The sequence below is a fragment of the Callorhinus ursinus genome, unplaced genomic scaffold, assembly GCF_003265705.2.
Source record: "Callorhinus ursinus isolate GAN/ISIS: 27379988/994484 unplaced genomic scaffold, GSC_fseal_2.0 scaffold27, whole genome shotgun sequence".
NCBI classification, from domain to species: domain Eukaryota; kingdom Metazoa; phylum Chordata; class Mammalia; order Carnivora; family Otariidae; genus Callorhinus; species Callorhinus ursinus.
This window is the reverse complement of record NW_027397089.1, coordinates 4,121,752-4,144,436: the sequence shown is the minus strand read 5'-3', so window position 1 is coordinate 4,144,436 and position 22,685 is coordinate 4,121,752. Positions and strand designations below refer to the sequence as shown.

General features: G+C 38.7%; 1 protein-coding gene and 1 pseudogene across 2 annotated transcripts in view; both read right to left on the bottom strand.

The window, feature by feature from the left end:
* Positions 1 to 22,685, bottom strand: part of DENND5B (DENN domain containing 5B) — a 182,814-nt gene that overhangs the window by 109,698 nt on the left and 50,431 nt on the right. The gene's annotated exons all lie outside the window — the stretch shown is intronic.
* On the bottom strand, positions 9,539 to 10,220 carry LOC112829925 (small nuclear ribonucleoprotein G pseudogene; annotated as a pseudogene).

Genomic DNA, 22,685 nt, shown 5'->3' with positions numbered 1-22,685 from the left:
CATAAGCAAAAATCTTTTCAGTAAATTTAGATATTCAATTATTTTATCCTTGCCTCCAGATTACCCATGGTCTAAATATTTCAGAAAACTTCCAGTGAAGTAAGTGCATCTGCTTCATGCAAAGCTATAATGTGAATGACCATTAGATCAAATTTGGATTTCAAAGCCCACTTTATAGCACATATATTTAAAAATATAATGTATAACTAAAAAAAGAAATGTGACAGATATTTTTACCTAATATACCAGAGTGCAAAGGGGTACTTCTAGAAAGACTGAGCCCCCAAAATTTAACTCCCATAAAGCATTTGAAATACGTTAAAATACAAAGTCTGCTACTATGTTTGTAGTCCCTGACTATATCGTGCATTATATTCCTTGGTAACTTTCTAGATTGCTTTTTACTGTGCTCCTATACATAATAAATGCAGTTTTTTAAATATGGGACAGAATTTGCCCATTTTTTATGGATGCTCTCTATTCTTCATAGAAGAAGCCATATATATCCACTACTAGCTACTAATTAAGGCTATAGGTTTTAACCCATGATGGGCCTGTTAGACTTTCTAAAAACACAACTTCTATATCCAGTCAGCAATCTTGCTGGTCATAAAGGGAATCAAGCAAAAGAAGTTGGGATCTCTGAAAATTCATAGACCCTACTGAGGAATAATCATCAATAAAAAAAACCGTGAACCCTGGTAATCTTAAAAGTTTGTTTCAAGATTTTTTTTTTAAAGATTTTATTTATTTATTTGAGAGAGAGAGAATGAGAGATAGAGAGCACGAGAGGGAAGAGGGTCAGAGGGAGAAGCAGACTCCCTGCCGAGCAGGGAGCCTGACGCAGGACTCGATCCCGGGACTCCAGGATCATGACCTGAGCCAAAGGCAGTCGCTTAAGCAACTGATCCACTCAGGCGCCCTCAAGATATTAATAAAAGTACATCAATATCAATCTAGTAAACTTTGAATTTCTAAGAAATTCACAGTATATTTCATTCTTGATCACATCAAAATTAAAGAGTCATACTATATTTAGCTAACACTAAAATACACTTTAATTACTGAAGTTTATTCACTGGAAACCAAGAGTATACAGCAGTTATTGTTTCAACCCAGTACCTCCATTTAGTTGTCACTAATCACCTGGAGTTGGCACAGACGTCACTTGTTAAAAGGCATGGACCCCAATAGGACTGCCCTGACTTAAGAGGTCCCCAGCCCACCAGCCCTTCTGACATACTGGCTATACATTTGGGAGTTTCCATAATTCTCAGGTTTGATAATGCACTAGAAAACTCATGGAACTCAGGAAAGCACTATTACTTGTGATTGCAGTTTTATTACAAGAGCTACAAATCAGGGCGCTTGGGTGGCTCAGTCCTTAAGCGTCTGCCTTCAGCTCAGGTCATAGGGATGGAGCCCCACATCAGGCTCCCTGCTCGGCGGGAAGCCTGCTTCTCCCTCTCCCGCTCCCCCTGCTTGTATTCCCTCTCTCGCTGTGTCTCTCTCTGTCAAATAAATAAAATCTTAAAAACAAAAACAAAACAAGAGCTACAAATCTGAAGGACCAGACAAATGAATACACACAACGGGTGAGGTCTGGGAGGGAATGCAGTGCTTTCATGCTCTGTCCTGTGGAATCAGGGTATGTTACTTGCCACCACCACACACACACAATGTGTTTATCAACCAAGAAGCTCCACTAACCTTCAGTATCTGGAGGGTTTTTTTTTGTTTTCTGTTTTAGATTTATAGATTTATTTATTTATTTTGGAGGGGGAGGGGAGAGGGAGAGAAAGAGTCCCAAGCAGTCAGTGCAGAGCCCAACTCAGGGCTCCATCTCCCGACCTGAGATCATGACCTGAGCCAAAACTGAAAGTGGGAGGCTTAACTGACTGCACCACCCAGGCGCCCTTGGTATCTTTTTAATGGGCTTCACTGCGTACACAGGACTGATTTGATGATTAGCCATATCACTGAACTCAAATCTCTAACCTCCTCCCTTTCCGAGAGGCCCGGTTGGCTCAAGCCCTCTGGTAACCAGCCCCTATCCCGAAGCTATATAGGGGCTCATCTTTCCTTCATTAGGATAACACTCCTATTACTTAAGAAATTACCAGGGAGCTAGAAGTTCTGTGCCAGGACTGGGACAGAGACCAGACAAATTCTTATTAGGCACAGGGCGCCTGGGTGGCTCAGTCGTTAAGCACCTGCCTTCAGTTCAGGTCATGACCCCAAGCTCTGCATGGGGATCCCTGCTCGGCGGGAAGCCTGCTTCTCCCTCTCCCACTCCCCCTGCTTGTGTTCCCTCTCTTGCTGTGTCTCTGTCAAATAAATAAATAAAATCTTAAAAAAAAATTATTAGGCACTGTGCATTCTACCACCAAGCACAGAATACAGTAGCAGATTATTTACTTGCAAAAATAACCTTAGCAATGGATTCAAGATCTACAGTCCTCTGATAATGAGGAATAAACAAAGCACTCTGCTTCTAAGCCATGCTTTACATCCTATCCCTTTTCTGATAAAATATGAAAGAAGAAAAAAACTTTAAAAAGTCATTGAAGTATTGTAACTGATATTATAAAACCCTCTAAGAGGAAAAGGTCCATAATTTTTAGGTAAATAATAAGTACCATGTGTTAATCAGTGCTTAGTAAATTATTTTTATTATTCTGAAAAATGTAACAGTGATTTTCAAATAATAAGCATAACCAAGAAAACAAGGTTCTAATTCTAGTTGAATATTCTGGGTTCTAGTAGCTTAGGGCTACTAACTACACTTTCTTTGAGCAAAGGTTTCCTCATACATAAAATACATATTATATAATAACACATTAGTATTATTAGAGATCTATCTTGTATGAGGATCATTTATGCAATGTATTTCTGGGAAAGCATATTAATGTCAGTATTTGATGCTGCATGTTATAAAGTATAAAATGAATCTTCCTTATTGCTAAAGGAATATTCTCTGCTAAAATGACATCAAGAGAGCTACCCTTTGCCTTCAGGAACAAAAGAAAGGCACCTGCCATTAAAATATTTATAGCTGACAAGTAACACTATAGGGTTAGATTTCTAAGATGATTCAAACTGAAACAGTTCTGCTGTATGACTCAAAGAAGCATTTATTTGCTCAGAGTTAACACAGACTTTTCCCTTCATTTCCGTTCATTAGTTTTTGCTGCCAATAATCTCACCAAAAAATAAATAAATAAATAAATTTAAAGAGTCAGAAACAAGTAACTCAGTTTAGTTTATACAGGGATACCAACGAACATATACAAGAATACCACTTTCCTCTTACTCTCTTCAACAAAATAAAACAAAAAACCTCTATAAGAAATCAACAAAGTTCTCTAAAGAAAAGATATAAATTACAAGGTAGGAAAAAGGATACATGTGTTTTACTAATGCTCCACTGCCTCTGGTCTATGAAATTATTATAATATGAGCAAAATAGGGCAAAAAATGTTAATAAGATTTACCGAGAAAGAAAATCTTCCTATAAGAATCAAACAGAAGCATTATTATTCCAACAATCACCTGAACTTTTTGCAGCTGATGTAACTGCAGCTAAGCAAAAGTGGCCTGAGTCTCTTCATCAGTATGCACTTTTATTCAAAGGCCCTAAAGGCCCTCCCCTAATATGCTGAGTGTTAGCTAGAAATTCAGGCTTTAAAATGAACTGCATGGACTTCAGTTCTTAAAATTGTATTGGGGGAAAGCACACACCTATAAAATCATGGTCCACGTATCCTAGGAGGAAGACGTGACCTGTTAGATGACAAGGAACTTCCCAGTTCTACAAGAGGCTGTGATTCCCAGAGCTACTGTCTAGCATATTTTATAAAGTTAAGAAAAAAGTCAAGTCACCTTGGTAGGGGGGAAAAACATTTTAACCACTTTCCGAAGTTTTCAAAATTAACAAAACAAAAAACCAAGGATAAAAATGGGATGGCAGAGAATTTTTCTCTTCCTTATAGGAAAAACAAAGTCTTCCTTCCTCTTTCCATCAGACATAGAAGAAAACTCTCAACATGATCTCAAGCCCTGGGTTGGTTTGTTTGCTTGTTTTTTTAAAGAAGGGTTAACACTAAAAGTAATCCTATCAAAAGGGATTCATACTTACTGTTTTCACTCTAGCGCTCAGAGTATTATCTGGTACTTAGCCAGGATATTTGACTGACTGATTAGGAGTCATGCTAGATTTCTAGGTTTTAGATTCTAGATTTCTCCCTTTCCCTCACCTGAATCTATCTCCTTTCCTTCCATATTCAAATAGTTACTAAATTTTGCAATTTATACCTCCTTAATATCCCTCCAAATCAGCCTTTCCTTTCTCTTTTCACTGCTACACTGTTAACTGAGCCTCAAGCCAGACTCAGAATATTGCTACAGCTTCCTAACTTGTTTCCCTGCCATACACTGTACATTAAACTCCCCTTCTAGGGGCGCCTGGGTGGCTCAGTCATTGAGCATCTGCCTTCAGCTCAGGTCATGATCCCAGGGTCCTAGGATCGAGCCCCGCATCGGGCTCCGTGCTCTGCTAGAAGCCTGCTTCTCCCTCTCCCACTCCCCCTGCTTGTGTTCCTTCTCTTGCTGTCAAATAAATAAAATCTTTAAAAAAATTAAAAAATAAATTCCCTTTCTAATTCATATCTCATTGTCCCTTTTCTCTCTGCCCCTCTCTTTTTCTTTCACTCAAGTATTTTTGAAGCTCTATGAGCCAAGGCACTATTCTAGGTTCTTGAGATGTAATAGCAGATTGCATTCTTCAAAAATAGCCACAACAATATCTCCTGTCCTACATGAGCTTTTGAAACTCCATCAGAAAGTAGAGTCCCTGTCCCCGATCCTTAAACCTGGAAGGGCCTTGTGACTGCCTCAAATGAAAGAATATAGCAGAAGTGAGGCTACGGCTTCCATGGCTCAGTCATAAAAAGTGCCATGCATTTCCACCTTGCTCTCTTGGAACACAGCCCTTACAGCATAGCTACAGTGCTGTCAGAAAGCCCACACAGCCTGTGGAGAAGCCCATAAGGACAGAAACTGAGGGTTCTAGCCCACAGGCTGGACTGAGATCCCAGCCTATAGTAAGCAATATAGCCTGCCAGCCAGGGGGTGAGCCACCTGAAAGCTGGTCCTCTGGACCCCTGTCAAACCACTCATCTGATGTCAACGAAGCAGAGACAAATTAGTCTCACCACACTCTGCCCAAATTGCAGAACTGTGAGCTAAATAAATGACTTGTGTTTTAACCTGATAATTTTGAGGTAGTTTGCTATGCAACAATAAATAACTAGAACAGTGGAACAAAAGGCAAAAAATCCTTGCCTTCATGGAGTTTACCTTGGAGGAGACAAATAATAAATATAAATTATATAATATGTTGGAAGATAAAAAGTGCAATGAAAAGTTAAAAAATAAGGAGAGAGGAAGGCCAGCAGTCCAGGGCATAGGTTGCAGTATTACATAGGGAGGTCAGAGCAGGTGTCTCATTGAGAACGCGATGTCTGAGCAAAAATCTCAAAGAGATAAGGGAATTAATCTCATCTCCTCAGGAAATCAAAGTGAACTAAGGTACGAATCTTATAAATTTAGTCCCCCGTCACCTCGAGTCCAGATTCATTAAACAACACTTGAGGACCACACTATGACCTAGCCCTGCATTTCCAGCTCCAATTTCTGAGGCTCCCCCGCTCCCTACACCTTCTGTACTTGCGCCATGCCAGATGACTTGCAGTTCCCTTTTAAGTACCGTGCTCTATGGGGCTTTGCAAGGCTTCCTCTATCTGGAATGTCTTCCTCCCTAAATAAAAATAATAGTTTTTTCTTTTTTAAAGATTTATTTATTTGAGAGGGACATGGAGAGAGAGCACGTGTGTGAGCACACAAGTGGGAGGGGTAGGAGGGAGAGGGAGAGAGAATCCCAAGCTGAGCGTGAAGCTGACATGAGGTTTGATCTCATGACCCCGAGATCATGACCTGACCCGAAACCAAGAGTCGATGTTCAACCAAATGCACCACACAGGTGCTCCCCGCCCCCAACTTTTTAAAAAAAGAAATAAATAGTTTTCTACTATTCCCTTAATAAATTCTGACAAACTTGGCAACTTTAAAACAACACCCACATTTATTATCTCATAGTTTCTGTGGGTCAGAAGTCTGGGCATAGAGTGGCTCTGCTGGTTCCTTTGTTCCAGGTCTCACGGTACTGAAATCATCCTGTTGTTAGGGCTTCTGTCCTTTCTGGAGGCTGTGGGGAAGAATCCCTTCCAAGTTCACGTGGGTTGTTGGCAGAATTCAGTTCCCTGCAGTTACAGGGCTAAGGTCCCTATTCCCTTGCTAGCTGTCAGCAGGGCTGCCCTTTGCACCTAAGGCCTCTCTCTGGTCCCTCCATGGGGCCCTTACATCTCAGAATCAGCAATGGTACAATGAACCCTCCTCATCCTTGGAATCCTCTGAGTGCCTTTCTGCCAAATCTGAGTTTCTTTTTTAGGGGTTCATGTGATTACATTGGGGAAACTGGATAATCCAAGCTACTCTATTTCATGGTCAGCTAATTAGTAACTTTAATTACATCTGTGAATCTCCTTCACAACAGTACCTAGACTGGTTTGACTAAATAAACAGGAGACAGGAATCTTGAGGGGACATTTTTAGAATTCTGCCTACTATACAACTCCCTCCTTGTCTGCCTGCTAGGCTCCTACAGGTCTTTAAGATTCTTCTTAGAAGAAACTTCATTTGGGAAACCTTTCTTGACATGTACAGGAAAAGTGAGGAGGTTTCTTCCATAACACAACTTAAAATCTACAAATTAGAAAAGATAATTTTTATGGCCTGACATCTTAAAATTCCATGAGCTTAATTTTTAAATGAACCACTGTCATAGAAACATTGTATTAAATATTAGCTGTGTTAAAATAAAAATATTCCTTGATGGTAAAGTTTAGGACAAGGCACTTCTTTTCTTGTCAGCACACACATGTGTGTGAATATAATGCTCTCCCCTCTGCATTTTTAAAAAAGGAAATAATATTGTCAAGGTTTTGGAACTGTGTTCTCATAATTACTATACATATTGCTATCACTTACCTTATTATATTAAAACTGTTAAATTCTATCTCCTCCTTTAAATTTTAAGCTCTTCAACATATTCTTCATTCTTACATTCTTACACATGTTCAATAAAATTTGTTAAATAAATGGACAAATGAATGGAAATTGTACTCTTTGGTCTGAATTATTTATTCCAGAGTTTGTAAGACTTACTTAAAGTATTGATAACTGTGAAAATGATTTATTTTAAAATTTTATATTACTACACTTTATAAACTATAAAAACTGAAACGTAATTTAAGAAACAAAATTAGCCTGGGGCACCTGGGTGGCTCAGTCATTAAGCGTCTGCCTTCCGCTGGGGTCATGACCCCAGGGTCTTGGGATCGAACCCAGCATTGGGCTCTCTGCTTGGCGGGAAGTCTGTTTCTCCCTCTCCCACTCCCCCTGCTGGTGTTCCCTCTCTTGCTGTGTCTCTCTCTCTGTTAAATAAATAAATAAAATCTTAAAAAAAACAAAACAAAACACAAAATTAGCCCAATTTCTTTAGAACATTTTCTTTTTCAATTCATGTTACTTGTAAATTAAAATCTGATACCTACCTTATTTCAAAGAAAAGAATTATTATTATATGTCTGTCTACTGTGGTATCACTTGATCAGAATTTTTTAATTCTTTGCTTTTACTCTTAGATTTCATGACTAACTTTTTTTAAAGTAAACTTTAGTTTTTAGAATGTTTTTAAGACCTACAAAAAAATTGGGAAGATAGTACAGAGTGTTTCTATAACCCCACCAAGCAGTTTTCCCTATTAGTAACATATCTCATTAGAACAGTACATTTGTGGAGTGCCTGGGTGGCTCAGTTGGTTAAGTGTCTGACTCTTGACTCAGTTTAGATCTTGATCTCAGAGTCACGAGTTCAAGCCCCAAGCTGAGCCTACTTAAAACAAAAGAACAGTACATCTGTTACAATTAATGAAACAGTATTTATACATTATTATTAACTAAAGTATATACTTTAGTCAGATTTCCTTAGTTTTTACCTCAGGTCCTTTTTTCGTTCCAGAATCCCATCCAAAATACATTACATTTAGCCATGATGTCTCCCTAAGCTCTTCTTGGCTGTGACAGTTTCTCTGACTTTCCTTGTTTTAGATGACACTGACAGTTTTTGGTTTTGTTTTCTGATGTCTGACCTTATTTATTTCTTACTCTTAGAAAATCTCATTTTTGACTGGACTCACTTAGAGGTAGACACTCTCAGAGAGGACAGCCTCCATCTCTTGGCCATCTGTTCCTGGCACTTTTCTTAGGCCTCCTTCATTCTCTTGGCCAAAAGTTTAGCATATTCTGCAGCCTCTTCCTTATTTTTCTTAGTACACTGTTTCTTCAGAGTGATATGCTGACGTTTGTGTTGGAGGACATGTGAAGTAACAAGACACTCAATCTTGGGTGCTTTGGTTCTAGGTTTCTTTCCTTCTTTGTTTAGGTACTTTCTCACAACATACTGGTAGACATCATCTTCTTTAGAAAAGTCTGCAGATTCTGCTAGCTCTTTTGGGTGCCAGGTGACAAGGTACAGTAGTATCAGTGAGTCCAGAAGTATCCTTCTCTCCCCCTTTTTTTTTTTTACAATGACCAAGTTGAGAACACTGAGACTGGCATCCACAGTACAACCCTGAACAGATTTGTGCCTTTCTCTATCCTCTTTGGTCTGTAGCAGGAATGACCCTTACTCAGCAGCAGTGGACATGGCCATGGGTCAAGACATCCTGTTTCATGGGAAGCCTTGTTTGTCATCGCCACCAGTAATGTGGACCACATAACCCTTCCAATTCTTCACCCAGAGCATCAGCAGCAACTTCTGTGGCCATATGCTTCTCATAAAAGGTATGAAGTTGCATTCAATGTCCACTTCATTAAGTTTCTGGCAACTAGTAGCTTCATCCTAAAGCAGCCTACCCTCTGAGGTGCCACAAAAAAGAGGACACTGACAGTTTTAAAGAGTACTGGTGAGGTATTTTATAGAAAGTCCCTTAAATGAGATTTGTCTGATTTTTTCTAAGGATTAGGGTGGGGTTTTGGGCTTGGGGGAAGATCACAGAGGTAAAGTGCCATTTTATCACATCATATCAAGCTACGTACTATCAACATGACTTTTCACTGTTGATGTTCACCTTGATCACCTGGCTGAGCTAGTGTCTGTCATGTTTCTCCACTGTACAGTTCCTCTTTTTCTCCACTTTTCCATACTATAATTTTTAAAAGGAAATCACTACACCCAACCCACATTTAAAAAAGTAGAGCTGGGGTGAAGTATCTACATAAATTATTTGGAATTCTTCTGCAAGGAAGATTTGCTTCTCTTCCCCCATTTACCATGTTATTTAACAATTTATTTACCATCATTATGAACTTATGGATATTTTATATTTTGGGTCATAATCCAATATACTTTTATTTTGTTGCTCAAATCATTCCATTTTTTTTTTGACTATTATAAAAGTTTATTTAACAAAAAAGTTCAATATGAAAACGCACACGACCTGATTTTTATATTGTAGTAAAACAGGTACTATGGAGGGGACATGTGGAAGCAGTTGATTTCTTCTGATGAACACACCCATTGTTTATACTCGCTCCAAGGCTTCTAACATGATGATACTATTTCCTCGTATTACCACCATTCCAATATTGTTCTGTTGCCGACTAGTTGCCATCTCCACACATTCATCTATCCCAAGATTCATAAATGGATCGAACCCCCGCAATATTCCTTGGACATGTCTGCCACCATTTAATTTCAATGACAATTTCTTGTCCATAAATTTTTTCAACTAGGGAGGGTGAGCTTTGCTCATGGTGTCTACTGCACGAGCTCAAAGATGCCTCCAAATGGAATTCGTGACGTCCCACACGCTTCCCCGGTAAGCCCCCATTCCACTTTTAATACCTGGGAACTCTTTCATTTGGCTCTTGTGCCCCTTTGACATACCCCTATCTATGTATTGTTTTTGTATTTAGCACTTCCGTATTTTCCAGCACTATAAGATGCTCTAGGTTCATCTTACATATTTCCTGCCCCATTTCTAGAATCAACCATTTCTCCAAGGATCCTTCAATCCTTTAACTGGAGAATGGTTTTAGAAATGAAGATGAGTGCCAGGTGTGCTCATTTCTACTGGGGTGTCATTGTTTCTAGGGGCCCTCAGAGGTTAGCCTATTTTTACTTTCTACCTAAACATTCAGAAATAAAGTAAGGTTGCTAATATTAGTTTATAAATACATTTTTAAACCTCTTCATAACAATATTTTGTGAAGTATTTGTTCCTTCTAAAAAAATATTTTCAGTAGTTGCCTCATATTATGACTTTGCCTTTCCCCTCCACTCTACCAGCCTACCTCTACATAATTCCTCAATTCTCAACCTAGAAGGGCAATGGGAGATAGAGTTTTCAGGATTTTTGTTGAGATCTTTGGAGAACAGATGCCAAGTATATTTTTAGATATTTAGCATCTGATGATTTTGTAAGGTCTGTGTACAAACGTAGTTGCAAAATAGGTTCAACTGTCAAACACAAAAAACTTTACCCTACACTGCCCACATGTGGAAAGACTGCATGTATCTCATCCCTCCCAGAAGGAGACAAGAACTAAGTACATATTTCTGTGAAATTCTTGTACTTCTCAGAATTTTTTTATTTTGGATGGTTTGAAATCTTTCAAATACTAAAAATTTGTATGTTTTATTAATAGGAGATTATTTTAAAGAAAAAAATATTTCCTATCCCTAGGAAGTCTCTTTTCACTGTTTTTCCAGAACACTCAAAGTAAATATTACTTGGGCAGTTATTCACTTTACCTCATTTTCTTGCCTACACTGTACCTCCATTATGCAATTTCTCACAAACTCTACGACTCAAGTCGTCTTAACTAAAGAGCTTTATAGAAGGCCTTAGAATAGTTTCCACTCCCATAACGTGTTTTTTTTTAAGATTTTATTTATTTATTTGACAGAGAGAGCAAACAGAAGCAGGAAGAGAGGCAGGCAGAGGGAGGGAGAAGCAGGCTCCCCACCGAGCAGAGAGCCAGATGTGGGGCTCAATCCCAGGACTCTGTTATCATGTCCTGAGCTGAAGGCAGATGCTTAACCAACTAAGCCACACAGGTGCCCCTCGCATATTTTTTTTTAAAAAAAGCTTTCCTGTTACATTCCAAATATCTTTACAAAGAGATTTATCAACTTGACAAATTTCATGTTACCTTACTTTACTTTTGGCTAAATTCACAATTTTCACAGAGCACTCTATGCAATCCCTCTTTTCACAATTAGTAACTCTATGCATTTTACATTGTCACTTTGAGAATATAAAATGTATTATGTAACTGTTTATAGAGCGAACTGTCATGTTTGTTTATTTAGATGTAAACTATAAATTTCTTAAGTGGGAATTCAAAATTAAATAAAAAGCTAATAAAATTAAAGTATTATTTAAAAATTGGGGGGTTTGAGAATTGTTTCAGGGTAATGTAAGAACAATGAGGCTTTACTTTTTAGAGATATATACTGAAATATTTTGAATAAAATCATATGACATCTGGGATTTGCTTAAAAAATAATATGGGGGTAGGGGGTAGAACAATGAATTGGTAATTTTTGAAGCTGGATAATGGGTATATGAAGATTCACTGTACTACTCTATCTACTTCTGTATGTGTTCAAAATTCTCCATATAAAAAGTTTTAAAGCCACTAGTGCCAAAAGAAGTTATTAATGATAAGTTTAGTAAGGGTAAGCATAGCTTCAGAGGACAGAAAGTGAATGTTTCAATGTGTCTCTCTAAAAGATAATGACTCACTCCCCCCCTTTTATAAGACAACCACAATACCATCATGATACCTAAAAAATAATTTCCTAAAATGAAAGATTCAACCATTATTCAAATTTCCAATTTATCTCATGTCATTATTTTAACAGTTTGTATGAGGACCCAACTAAAATCCATATATTGTGATTTGTTGATATATCTTTAATATCTCTTTCAATCTTAGGACTTCCCCTCCATGTCTCTTTTTCCCCACCTTGGGGTTTCTTTGTTGAAGAACTTGATAGAGTTTCCCAAGTTTGGATTTTACTGATTGCAACCCCATACTATGTATGGTTTAACATGCTCTGTCTTTTAACTGGTAATACAGACTTGCACTGTTCAATAAAGTGGTCACTAAAATGTCTATTTAAATTTAAATTTTAATTACTTAAAAAGAAATAAAATTTAAAATTCAGTTCTGAGTTGCATACCACACACTTCTAGTAAATATCATATTGGACAGGGGAGTACAGACATTTTCATGACTACAGAAAGTTCTATTGGATAGCACTGATCTAGAGACTTGAGCAAATTCAGGTTTAATTTTGTTTGCCAAGACTACTTTATGGGTGTGGCTGTATACTTCCATCAGAAAGCATATAATGTCTAGCATTCTATTTCATTACCCAGGAGTTCATTTGTATAGGAAGACCAGATAAATGTTTCTTTTCCTATATGTCCATGACTTTCGAGTTTAAATCTTTTTAATTTATTTATTTAAAAGATTTTATTTATTTTGACAGAGACAGCGAGAGAGGAAACACAAACAGGGGGAATGGGAGAGGGAGAAGCAGGCTTCCCGCCGAGCAGGGAGCCCGATGTGGGGCTTGATCCCAGGACTCTGGGATCATGACCTGAGCCAAAGGCAGACGCTTAACAACTGAGCCACCCAGGTGCCCAAGTTTAAATCTTTTTTAAAAAATTCTTTATATGATTTTATATATTTGAAAGAGAGAGAAAAAGCACAAGCGGAGGGGCAGAGGGAGAGGGAGAAGCAGACTCCCCACTGAGCAGGGAGCCCGACCTGGGGCTTGATCCCAGAACCCTAGGATCATGACCTGAGCCGAAGGCAGATGCTTAGCCAACTGAGGTGCCCCAACTTTCAAATTTAAAAATCTAAACACCATTTTCAGCTCTCACTCTACTTGGGCTTTCTATAGCATGTGACACTTGACTCTCCTTGCTCCCTGTGTTCTGTGACACCAATCTTAAGTTCTTTCATTTCAATCAATATTGTAAGAGTCTTTCTGGACAAATATATTCTGAGATGGTTACTGTGTAGGTCCACAAACTAAGGTCATACCCTTGTAAGTAAAGGGTATTGTCTCACTTGAAGGAGGTGGACACTGCCATTATTAATCAGCTTGGGAGAAAACACCTCATGATGTGATAAGAAACCATGAAAGATCAAACTTTGACTGATATGAAGAAGAAACTCTTCTCTCTCATTCCCTTGAGCCTAGACTACAAGCAGTCCAGATGTGCCTAAGGACTCTCCTCACTGTTGGGGAAAAAAGAAATTTCTGTCGTGTGGAAGCAGATCTTTACCTCAGCAAGGAGGCAACCCCCTACCTGGGAAAGGACATAACTCTGTAAAGGGCCCTAAAGGGTAAACTGATTCTATGAGCAATGAGAGCAGTCACACAGATATTTTCCTAAACTGGTTATGTCATTTTCCATTTATGATTTTCTTCTATCATCTTTACTAAGTATTTTGTGAAGTCTTACAGTTTTCAGCGGTAAGAAATGAGAGACCAGTGCAGGAAAGAGAAAGCTGTACTCCACAAGACCAGCACAGTAGCAGCAGCAATGACTGCTGAGATCCCAAAAAAGATTTGGGGTTGGAAAGTTCAGTTGCTCATATCCAAGTTGGTATTCTCTCTTCTCTACCAATTCCTATGGACTGGGCAGTTATTAAGGGAACTTACTATCAGTTACCTCCATGGGTTTCTCTCCTGCTGCTCCCCATATTTTATGTTCCACTGGGTTCTATCTTTGCTCATTTTTTCTTCCTCTCCATACTATTCTCCACAGCTCATACTATCACCTATATTAATGACTTCCAAATATGTATCTCTAATCTAATCATCCAGGACAACATTTTCAAGTGTCTTTGGGAAATCTTTACCACAAGCTGTTAAAACTCAATGTATTCCTAACTTGAACTCCTTATATGTCTCCCAGACTCTCTTCTTCCTCTATTCCTCCTGTCAATTAATGATACCAAGACTTGGGGCACTTGAGTGGCTCAGTCAGTTGGGCGTCTGACTTCAGCTTGGGTCATGATCTCGGGGTCCTGGGATCAAGCCCTGCATCGGGCTCCCTGCTCATCGGGGAGTCTACGTCTCCCTCTCCCTCTACCCACCTCCCAATTCATGCACGTGCTCTCTTTCTCAAATAAATGAAATCTTTAAAAAAAATTATACCAAGACTCACCAAAGTCAAAACCTGGGATTGACTCTTCCTTCTCTCTAAAAAAGGCTGCAGAAAATAAAATGGAATGAAAGAAATTCCTTTCAGCATACAAAGTGTCTTCTGTAATAAAGAGGGTTCAATATCCTCATAATATGGAGAATCTTAGCTGTTCTGTTTCTGGAGCATAAATATAGAATCTAAATATTTAGTTTATAAAATATAAACTAAGCAATATGTGACCTTCAGTTAACTAGTTAGTCTGTTTTCTGGAAAGGAAAATGGCAATAATGAGTGAAGTTATATTATAAAAACAGTAACTAACATAAAGGTCCTTTTCTTTTTTCTTAAGATTTTATTTATTTATTTGAGAGGGAGAGAGGCAGAGGGAGAGGGAGAAGCAGACTCCCTGCTGAGCAGGGAGCCCGATGCGGGGCTCCAACCCAGGACCCTGGGACCATGACCTGTGCTGAAGGCAGACGCTTAACGACTGAGCCACCCAGGCGCCCCTCCTTTTCTTTTTTAAATAAGAAAGTAATTTTGAGCATACTTGACAATGTTATATTGGTTTCAGGTGTACAACATATTGATTGGACAACTCCATATGCTATCTTATGCTCAGCACAAGTGTAACTACCATCTGTCACCATACAACGCTATTATAATATCACTGACTGTACTCCCTATGTGCCTTTTATTCCTGTGATTTATTCATTCCATAATTGGAAGGCTGTATCTCGCACTACCCTTCATCCCCCCACCCCCTCACTCTGGCAACCGTAATTTTGTTCTCTATATTTATAGGTCTGATTCTACCTTTTGTTTGTTTATTCATTTGTTTTTCAGATTCCATATGAGTAAAATCATATGGTATTTGTCTTTCTCTGTCTGACTTATTTCATTTAACATAATACCCTCTGGGTCATACATATTGTTGCAGATGGCATAATCTCATTCTTTTTTATAGTTGTGTAATATTCCATCATATATACACACCACATCTTCCTTATCCATTTATCTACTGACAGACATCTAGGTTGCTTCCATTATCTTGACTACTTTAAGTAATGCTGCAATAAACATAGGCATACATATATCTTTTCTGAAGTAGTGTTTTTGTTTTCTTTAGGTAAATACTCAGTAGTGGAATTATTAGATCAAATGGTATTTCTAGGGCACCTGAGTGGCTCAGTCGGTTAAGTGTCTGCCTTCGGCTCAGGTCATGATCCTGGAGTCCTGGGATCGAGTCCCGCATCAGTCTCCCTGCTCAGCGGGGAATCTGCTTCTCCCTCTGCACCCCCATGCCCACACTCTCTCTCTCACAAAAATAAATAAAATCTTAAAAAAAAAATAACCCAAACAAATGGCATTTCTATTTTTGAGGTACCTCCATACTGTTTTTTTCACAGTGGCTGTACCAATCATCAAGGCTATTTTCAAAATCCTCCTTCAAATGTTAGGAAAAGCAAGCATGACGGCAGCATGCCTAACAGCATTCTAGACTTGCAGAGTTAGTTCTCCATTTGCTTGAATCAATTTTTCATTGAAAACAAACCCACCCAAGCCGTTCAGTAAAATGAATCTATTATTAGGTACCGATTTGTAGATGGAAGAAATGCTCTATAGTTACTAATGTAAAATGATATAAGCAGCATTTCCAACAAGTATTGTAAAAGCCAAGAAAACATTTTATGTGTGTGTGTGTGTCTGAATAAAAGGTAACTCTGAATAAAAGAAGATCCACACATCATTACCCAAAGTCCACAATTTATACTAGGGTTCACTCTTGGTGATATATATTCTCAGGGTTTTAACAAATTTACAATGTCATGTACCTATCATTTATAGTATGGTACAGAAGAGTTCCTCTGTCCTAAAAATCCTCTGTGCTCTGTCTATTCATCCCTTTCTCCCCCCAGCCCCAGGCAACCACTTACCTTTTGCTGTCTCCATCCTTCTGCCTTTTCCATAAAGTCATATAGTTGGAATCATATAATATATATATAGCCTTTCCAGATTGATTTCTTTCACTTAGTAATATGCATTTAAGGTTACTCTATGTCCTTTCATGTCTTGGTAGGTCCTTTCTCTTTGCACTGACTAGTATTCCACTGTATGGATGTACCATAGTCATTTATCCATTCATCTACTAAAGCGTATCTTGGAAACAACCCATACAGCTGCTATAAACATGAGGTTTTTATGTAGTATAGGTTTTCAACTCCTTTGGGTAAATACCAAGGAGCAGGATTTCTGTATCATATGGTAAAGTGTGTTTACTTTTGTAAGAAACTGTCAAACTGTCTTCCAAAGTGGCTGTAACTGGCAATAAGTTAGTTGTTTTCTTTTAACATGTATTCATTTAGTTAGATATTATATTTATGTTGTCATCCTTGACAACAATGGCTCTGTCATCATGATAGCTACTTTGTGAGTCATTTAACACAAGACTATAATGACTATAAAGGGTTATAGATAATGAAATTACATATGTAACTAGACAAAATTATACACTGCCTACAGAAAACAGGATTCTTTCTAACAAATAAACCAATGAACTCTAATGATGAATCTTTTTTTTTACGATTTTATTTATTTATTTGACAGGGAGAGACACAGCGAGAGAGAGAACACAAGCAGGGGGAGTGGGAGAGGGAGAAGCAGGCTTCCCGCTGAGCAGGGAGCCCGACGCGGGGCTCGATCCCAGGACCCCGGGACCATGACCCGAGCCGGAGGCAGACGCTTCATGAATGAGCCACCCAGGCACCCCTCTAATGATGAATCTTCACTATTATTTTGATGTCTCTGAGTAGCCAGGGATATGGACATCTTGGGAATGACATGTTTACTTTCTTCCCACTTGGAAGTAAATGGCAGTAAAAATGATCTAATTCTTGGACTCACAAGAGTTCTTACAGACCAAAGTGGGAATCCCTTCCAAAGCCGTACCAGTAACCCCGCCAGCTCAGTGAGTAACCATCAGTGACCGTGTGGCCCCACCCAGACAGCGGACTGGCCATCCTTCACTCCTCTTCCCTCTCATTCCCCGCAGCTAATCAAATACTTCATCCCACCGATTTAACCTATTTTTCTTCAATCTATCTAACTCTCCCCACCCCCTTGCCACTGCTGTAGTCTGGTCCAATTTCACCTCTCATCTGAATTATTACATGTCATCACTGTTCTAACTGCCCCCAAACTTACTTCCCACCAACTCTTACTCCATAATGCTGCCAAGAAATCTTTCTAAATACAGAAGTGATGTTGCTCTCCTTCAAAATTTTTCAACAGTGTTTCAACATCCTAAGGCTAAATCTCAAATTCCTTAACACAGCTTCAAAATTTTTCACAACCTGACTGCTTATGTCTTAACCCTTCCCGCAGCATCTTCTCTATCTTTTGTATTCTGTACTCCAGCCAGGCAGAAAGTACTAGCTGCTCACCGTATGTACAGTATCCTCTCAAATTAGCCAACTTTTACTTATGCTGTTCTGCCACAAATACTTCCTCCAGTATTGCTCCCACCAACCCATCCCTGCATCCTACCAATTCTTGGCCACCCTTCAGTTCTCAGTTTATAGGCATTTCTCCTGGAAAAGCCTTTAGCTCTATGAGGATAAGAGCTGTATCCTGTTCACTACTGAATCCCCAGGGCCTACACAGTGCCTAGGAGGACACCAATTCAAGGACTATTTGCTAAGTAAATGAATAATTAAGAATATGGGCTAGCTGAATGAACATGGGATTGCTTTTGACTTTGTGTGAAGATTTTTATCTTGTTTGCACAAATTCTAGAATAATAGTTTTATGGTAGTATAAAGGTCATTTAGTAAGAATTTAAGATTTGTCATTATAATTGTACTGAAATTACAAATTAAAATTATCATTACTGGAAGATGGTGGAGCAAGAGGACCCTAAGCTCACCTCATCCCACAGATACACCTAGACAACACTCGTATCAGCGTAAATAACCCAGAAAATGACCTGAAGACTGCGTGACAGACTCCGTAACTAAATGCAGAGAAGAGGCCCCACTGAAGAAAGTAAGTAGGGTGGAAACACAGTCAGTTGGGAGCTAAAGGGACCCGCAGGGCTATTCGTGGTAGGGAGGGAGCTGAGGGCACGGAGAGGGGAGAAAGACCCTCAAATAGGGGATCCTGTATGGGGAAGATAAATCCCATAGGGATCTGAAAACCAGAGGGGCTGAATTTTGAGTTCTTATAACCAGTGGGACTTAAAATCTGGAATTTTAAAAATTAGCACCTTCAGCTCTGGGAGAGCCTGGAGGGTGAAAGGATACTGAGACCCTGCCTTAAAGACACAGCACAACAAACAGCCCCTGGGGATACAGCATAGAAACAGCAGTTTGAAAAATCTCTGAGGCATACAGGAGAAAGAGTAGTTTACTCATCTCAGAGGTGTCCTGGAGGGGTAGAGATCCTTGGAAGACTCCTCCAGGAACAGAGGAGCTGGAAGGTGCAAGTTCCTGCCCCGACTGCCTAGTATAAACATATGGCCACCTGCAGGAACCAGCTCAGTGCCACTTACTACCTAACTTGCTTATACCAAGCACCACTACCTTCCCCTACTGCACCCTGTGGATCCTCCCCCTCTCTCCTAATATGCTCTTGGATGGAGCCCATACAGGGCAGTACCACAGGCCTGGCAGTGTGCAAGCAGGCCAGAGAGGAGCCAGCTACACTCCAAAGCGACTCCTGCCCCAGTGAGAGAAAAAGATATCCACAGCAGTCAGACTACAGCTTCAGCAGTGGACTGGGGGCAGATATCTGGTCTGACTGCAGGCCCCACCCACCAACACAAGTTTCTCAGGGGACAAGACAGGGAAAGTGTCCTGCAGTTGGTGTGCTATTGCCACCTCTGGCAAATGCCTGGTCTGACTCCACTCAAGCCCATGGCAGCTGCAGACTTGCCCACTAACAGCACAGGGACCAAACACTGCCTACAACAGGCTGAGAGCCACTGCAGACAACTGGACTGAAAGAAAAAGTGGCTCAGCCACAATACCAGCACTCACACAACACACACAAGAGACACTCCTTAAGCACCAAGTTCTGGTAAACAGGGGATACTGCAATGCAGGGCTACAGGACCTCTTCTTCATAAAGCCATTACTTTCAAGAGCAGAGGACACAGTTGACTTTCCCAACACACAGAGACACAAAGAGGTAGAAAAAATGAAAACACAGAGGAATATATCCCAAATGAAAGAACATGAAAAAATCACAGCAAGAGACCTAAGCAAACAGAAATACATAATATGACTGATAGAGAATTTAAAGTAATGATCATAAAGATACTCCCTGGACTTGAGAAAAGAGTAGAGGACATAGTGAGACCCTTAAAAAAGAGATAAAGAAGAACCAAGCAGAAATGAAGAAAATAATAAATGAAATTAAAAATACACTAGATGGAATAAATAGTAGGCTAGAAGAAACAGAAGAATGGATCAGTGACCTGGAGGACAGAGTAATGGAAGGTAATCAAGCTGAGCAGGTGAGAGAGAGAAAAAAATTATGCAAAGTAAGAACAGACTTAGGCAACTAAGTGACTCTATCAAGCATAACTACATTCACATTACAGGGATCTTAGAAGGAGAAGAGACAGAAAAAGGGGCAGAAAATTTATGTAAAGAAATAATAGCTGAAAACTTACTGAATCTGGGGAAGAAGACAGAAATCCTGATCCAAATGGTACAGAGATCCCCCAACAAAATCAACTCTAGCAGGTCCACACCAAGACACATAGAAATTAAAATGGCAAAAAGCAGTGATAGAGAATTTTTAAAGCAACAAGAGAAAAGAAGCAATTACATACAAGGGAAACCCCATAAGGCTATCAGCTGGTTTTTCAGCAGAAACTTTGCAGGCCAGAAGATTGTGGCATGATATAGTCAAAGTGCTATAAGGGAAAAATCTGTAGCCAAGAGTACTCTATCCAGGAAGGCTATCATTCAAAATAGAAGGAGAGATAAATGAGTTTCCCAGACAAACAAAAGTTAAAGAATTCATGACCAATAAACCAGCCCTTTAAGAAATGTTAAATAAGGGGGGCTCTTTGAGTGGAAAGGGAAGACCAAAAGTAAGAGTAAACAAGTAGAAAGCAAAAAGCAGAAAAAATAAGTACATCTGTAAAAATCAGTCAAGGGACTCACAAAATAAAGGATGTAAAATATACCTATATACCTAAAATGTGGGAGAGAAGAGTAAAGAATAGGTTCGAACTTAACCGGCTATCAACTTACGATGGATTGCTATATGCAGAAGATGTCATATGCAAACCTAATGCGAAACATAAATCAAAGACCACCTCTAGATATGCAAAAAATAAAGAGAAAGGAATCCAAGTATATCACTAAAGAAAGCCAACTAATCATGACAGAAGAGAGTAAGGAAAGAAAGGAACAGGGAAGAATTACAAAAACAACCATAAAACAAGTAACAAAATGGCAATAAATATATAACTATCAATAACTACTTTGAACACAATTGACTAAATGCTCCAACCAAAGACACAGAGTGACAGAGTGGATAAAAAAACAAGAGTGATCTATAGGCTGCCTACAAGAAACTCACTTCAGCCCTAAAGACACATGGAGATTGAAAGTGAATGGATGGAGAAACATTTATCATGCAAATGGAAGTGAAAAGAAAGCTGGGTAGCAATACCTGCTTTGGACAAAATAGACTTTAAAACAAAAACTGCAGCAAAGAAGGACACTATACAATCATAAATAGAACAATCCAACAAGATACAATAATTGTAAATATTTATGCCCTAACATGGGAACACCCAAATACATAAAGCAGTTAATAACAAACATAAAGGAAGTAATAGAGAGTAATATAATAATAGTAGGGGACTTTAACATCCTATTTACATCAATGGACAGATCATCCAAACAGAAAATCAACAAGGAAATCATGGCTTTGAAGGACACACTGGACCAGATGGATTTAATATATATATTCAGAACATTCCATCCTAAAACAGTGGAATACACATTCTTTTCTAGTACACATGGAGCATTCTCCACAAGAGATCACATATTAGGAGACAAAACAAATCTCAATAAATTCAAAAAGACTGAAGTCATACCATGCATCTTTTCTGACTACAATGCTATGAAACCAGAAATCAACCACAAGAAGAACTCTGGACAGAGCACAAATACATGGAGGTTAAATAACATGCTACTAAACAATAAATGAGTTAACTAGGAAGTCAAAGGAGAAATCAAAAATTACATAGAGATAAATGAAAATGAAAACACAACAGTCCAAAATATTTGGGATGCAGCAAAAGCTGTTCTAAGAGAGACGTTTATAGCAATATAGGCTTACCTCAAGAAGAAAGAAAAATCTTAAATAAACAACGTAACCTTACATCTAAAGGAGTTAGGTAAAAGAACAACAACAAAACGCAAAACCAGTAGAGGGAAGGAAATAAATAGAGTAGAAAAAAAAATGAAATAGAAACTTAAAAAACAATAGAACAGATCAATGAAACCAGGAGCTGGTTGTTTAAAAAGATCAACAAAATTGATAAACCTTTAACCAGACCCATCAAAAAAGAGGGGGTGGGGTGGGGGGGATGGGTTAGCCTGGTGATGGGTATTAAAGAGGGCACGTTCTGCATGGAGCACTGGGTGTTATGCACAAACAATGAATCACGGAACACTACATCAAAAACTAATGATGTAATGTATGGTGATTAACATAACAATAAAAAATTTAAAGAAAAAAGAGAGAGAAAGAGAGGGCTAAAAGTCAAAAATGAAAGAGGGGTAGTAACAACAAACACCACAGAAATACAAATAATTATAAAAGAATATTATGAAAAACTACATGCCAACAAATTGGACAACTTAGACGAAATGGGTAAATTCTTAGAAACATATAACCGACCAAAACTGAAGCAGGAAGAAATAGAAAATTTGAACAGACCCATTACCAGCAATGAAATTGAATCAGTAATCAAAAAAGTCCCAACAAAAATGTCCAGGACCAAATGGCTTTACAGGCAAATTCCACCAAACATTTAAAGAATGTTCTTCTCAAACTTTTCAAATTATTCCAAAAAAACAAGAGGAAGGAAAACTTCCAAATTCAATCTATGAGGCCAGCATTATCCCAATACCAAAATTAGATAAAGACACTACAAAAAAAGAGAACTACAGGCCAGTATCTCTGATGAACGCAGATGCAAAAATCCTCAATAGAGTATTAGCAAACTGAATCCAACATACATTTAAAAAAATGATTCACCACGATCAAGTGGAATTTATTCTCAAGATGCAAGAGTGGTTCAGTA